The sequence below is a fragment of the Schistocerca nitens genome, chromosome 6, assembly GCF_023898315.1.
Source record: "Schistocerca nitens isolate TAMUIC-IGC-003100 chromosome 6, iqSchNite1.1, whole genome shotgun sequence".
NCBI classification, from domain to species: Eukaryota; Metazoa; Arthropoda; class Insecta; order Orthoptera; family Acrididae; genus Schistocerca; species Schistocerca nitens.
This window is the reverse complement of record NC_064619.1, coordinates 141,192,710-141,196,651: the sequence shown is the minus strand read 5'-3', so window position 1 is coordinate 141,196,651 and position 3,942 is coordinate 141,192,710. Positions and strand designations below refer to the sequence as shown.

Here is a 3,942-nt window from a genome sequence, read left to right as displayed (position 1 = left end):
GTAGTCTAGTTACAGTAGCACCTTCGAAGAAAAAGGGACCAAAAAACTTTATTGGCTGAAATGGCACAGAAAACGTTCACCTTAGGCGAGTCACGTTCATACTGAGTTGTTTCCCGCGGATTCTCAGTGCCCCATATACAGACATTGTGACGGTTGACTTTCCCGTTAGTGTGGAAAGTTGCTTCATTACTAAACATCTGTTGAGCGGTCGCCATCTTAGCATCAACTGACGCTGACGCCTAGTCAACAGCGCCTCAAGCGAACAAATGTACAACTAAATGAAACTTTATAGTTCCCTTAATTCGCCGACAGATAGTGCTTAGCTCTGCCTTTTGTCGTTGCAGAGTTTTAAATTCCTAAAGTTGTGGTATTCTTTTTGAATCACCCTGTATTATTACATGTGAAGTACGGATAAATCACCAGTTTTTATGTGGTGGATGTTACTGGGAACAGGTGCTACATTTAGGTGCAATTTTACGCTGTCACTTTTTGAACCATAGCATTTTTCGCTACGGCTCAATACCAGTTTCCTCGGGTGAGGATGAATATGCCACTGGATGCGGAATATCAATCGAATCTTCTTGAGACAACTGCATCATGCTGCGTTCGTTTTCTTAGTTTTAAATAAAATTGGTAGTATTTTTACTGAAATTACTTGGAAAAGGTGAAAAAATCTAATAACACAAGAAAAATATTCATTCCCAAGTTTTGGTACGAGATCAGAATTTCAAACCGAATTTAGCTTCTTTTGAGCCTTCATACAGCTCTGTACAGTTAATACATCAGCTATTAATTTCATTAATTTACTTTACTGTTTATATGTTTATAACTCTGTAGCTCCTAAACAAATTGTGCTACAAGTTTCGTAGTAGCATCATCTGATTTGACACAACCAGATCTTTAACGTGATATGCTTAACTCTTAAAGAATGTCGTATAGGCGGCCCATGCTTTCGTAGCGAGCACAAAGGAACCACGACATGTGCTTCCTGACCTGCTATCTCGACAATTCTGCCGGAAAATCACTGTGGACGGATTTGTCACTAATTCTGTCATGTGGAGGCCCAGCAGAGAGCGCACCTCCTCGTTGCTGGAGCCTGGGCGCTGTCAAGCCACGCCCCCCTCTGTCAGACAAGCGAGTGCGCTTGCGTGCCTGATATTTACTCGATGCTCCAATGGGCGTACCGTTACACCCGCCACGCATTGGCTTTCTTTACGTCCCGAAACGCTGCTCTCCTTTCGGTTCCATATCTCGCATAACATTACAAGTCTCGATAACTGGACAGACTCCTCTCCCACAGCTGTCTGCCCAAGCCCTGCTGATCGAGCAGCCTCGTGTCCACCGTTACAGTCGGTAGATGAGTTGAATGTATGAGCGGGGTGAGGCGGGCCACGTAGAAACAGCCAGTCCAAACACTACCTTCCGCCCTACGGCTGACCACGGTCAGTTGCATTAGCACTCCGTCTTCAGGCCACGAGTGGCCTACCGGGACCATCCGACCGCCGTGTCATCCTCAGTTGAGGATGCGGATAGGAGGGGCGTGGGGTCAGCACACCGCTCTCCCGGTCGTTATTATGGTATTCTTGACCGAAGACGCTACTATTCGGTCGAGTAGCTCCTCAGTTGGCATCACGAGGCTGAGTGCACCCCGAAAAATGGCAACAGCGCATGACGACCTGGATGGTCACTCATCCAAGTGCCGACCACGCCCGACAGTGCTTAACTGCGGTGATCTCACGGGAACCGGTGTATCCACTGCGGCAAGGCCGTTGCCTGAGTTGCATTAGGCATCAGATAAAATTACCATTTCGTTGTTCTTATTCAAATGATATATAGGTAAAAGTGTTGACCATAGTGCTTACAGCCGGCCGAAGTGGCCGTGCGGTTAAAGGCGCTGCAGTCTGGAACCGCAAGACCGCTACGGTCGCAGGTTCGAATCCTGCCTCGGGCATGGATGTTTGTGATGTCCTTAGGTTAGTTAGGTTTAACTAGTTCTAAGTTCTAGGGGACTAATGACCTCAGCAGTTGAGTCCCATAGTGCTCAGAGCCATTTGAACCATAGTGCTTACATAAACAGGGATTGGACAAAAACATGGAAAAACCAAAAACGGAACACATTACTATGCCTAATACGGTATACGAATGCCTTTGGCATTCAAAACAGCTTTCAGTCATCTCGGAGTGGGTAAATACAGGTCCTGTATGATTTTCAAGGGAATTTTAACTCGCTTTCCTGCAAAATAGTGGAAAGTTCAGACACCTTTGCCAGAGGTGGATAGTGATCACCCACACTCCTCCCCAAAATAGATTAGAAAGGCTCAATAATTCTGAGGGCTAATGGCTGTGCTGGAGACGGCAGATGCGGTTATTCATCCTCGTGGTCACAAAACCACACCTATACGATGCGAGCTGTGTGAACAGGGGCCCCGTGGGCTTGGAACACAGCACCACCATCAGGACACGGGCAGCAATGCCACCTTGCAGAATAACCAGAGGGCCCATGCAGTTCCATAACAAGGCTGCCCAAATCAACAGCCGACACTTGTCATGTTTCTCTCTTGGGTCGTAAACTCAGTCAGAAGTTGGAAACAGTGTGAAACAGGACTCATCCGACCAAAAGACGTTCTTCCATTGCTGCGTAGTCCAGGTTTTATGGCTTCGGGAGCAAGTTTTCCCGTTACGGCGACTTGAATTACGGATAGATTATCAGTTTTGGAATTGCAGCTCGCCCTGCAGTTCGCTGGTACTGTAGCTTCCTTCGTGTTTTGGTGCGAGTGGTAGTGCGACATTCAGTTCTACAGTGTCACCCTCCTATTTTTCGTCAGAATTCTGTTCGAAGGCCATCTCTCACTCAACACAAGCTTATGTCCTCGTTCTCGCTTGGAGAGTAATATTTTTCCCCTTACCTTGTGTGAGAAACGAGAACAAAACGAAAAAGAGAGTGGAGTCGGAAGACTGACTCGGCATAAAGAAAAGTCAACATGACCTTCGGCGAATTCAGATGAAAAGTGTGAACAATAAGAAGGCAGTAAGAAGTGTCTTGTTAATCTTAGAGAGCGGATAAGCGAAAAGGATACACTGAAAGATCGTACGAGTGGGAGGACGTAATGAAACGGAAACCACGAAGGAAGAACAGCGATCAGTCGCTAACAATGTTAATTTTATCCCGCATTGTGCGCAGGGTCGGCAGGGTTCAGTACGGATTTGGCAAGGTTAATTTTAAGAAGTGGCCGGATGCCCTTCCTGCCGCCACCCCATACCCCCCCCCCCCCAGTCGGAATTAGTCTACCCCTGCTGTCTGCGTCTAGTGTAAATCGTGAAATAGTGTGAATGTGGTTGGGTGGTTCAAATGGCTCTGAGCACTATGGGACTCAACTGCTGAGGTCATTAGTCCCCTAGAACTTAGAACTAGTTAAACCTAACTAACCTAAAGACATCACACACATCCATGCCCGAGGCAGGATTCGAACCTGCGACCGTAGCGGTCTTGCGGTTCCAGACTGCAGCGCCTTTAATCGCACGGCCACTTCGGCCGGCCAGTGTGAATGTGTTTCAGATGTCTGCGAGTCGTGTAACTGAGGCGGAACGTAGGGACCAGCCCGGTATTCACCTATTAGGATGTGGAAAACCGCATAAAAACCACATCCAGGCTGGCCAGCACACCGGCCGACGTCGTTAATGCACCGTGCGGATTCGATCCGGGGCCGGCGCGCCTACCCGAGTCCAGGAAGCAGCGCGTTAGCGCTCTCGGTCATCCTGTGGGATAACTGTAGAATAGGCATCATTGGTGCAAAAAAACATCTGGTGAAGTTCAGTCGCATATAAATCATAGATTGAATGCAGAAATACGTATAGCAGTCACTGTTGAGTGGTTTTGGAATTCTAGCTCGCCCAGCAATTCCCAGATTATGGAGATCCTCCCCTTGTTATTCTGATGTTGAC

General features: G+C 47.6%; 1 pseudogene; it reads right to left on the bottom strand.

Moving 5' to 3' along the window:
* Window positions 1-1,656: 1,656 nt before the first annotated feature.
* LOC126191872 (5S ribosomal RNA) lies at window positions 1,657-1,774 on the bottom strand (annotated as a pseudogene).
* Window positions 1,775-3,942: the final 2,168 nt, after the last annotated feature.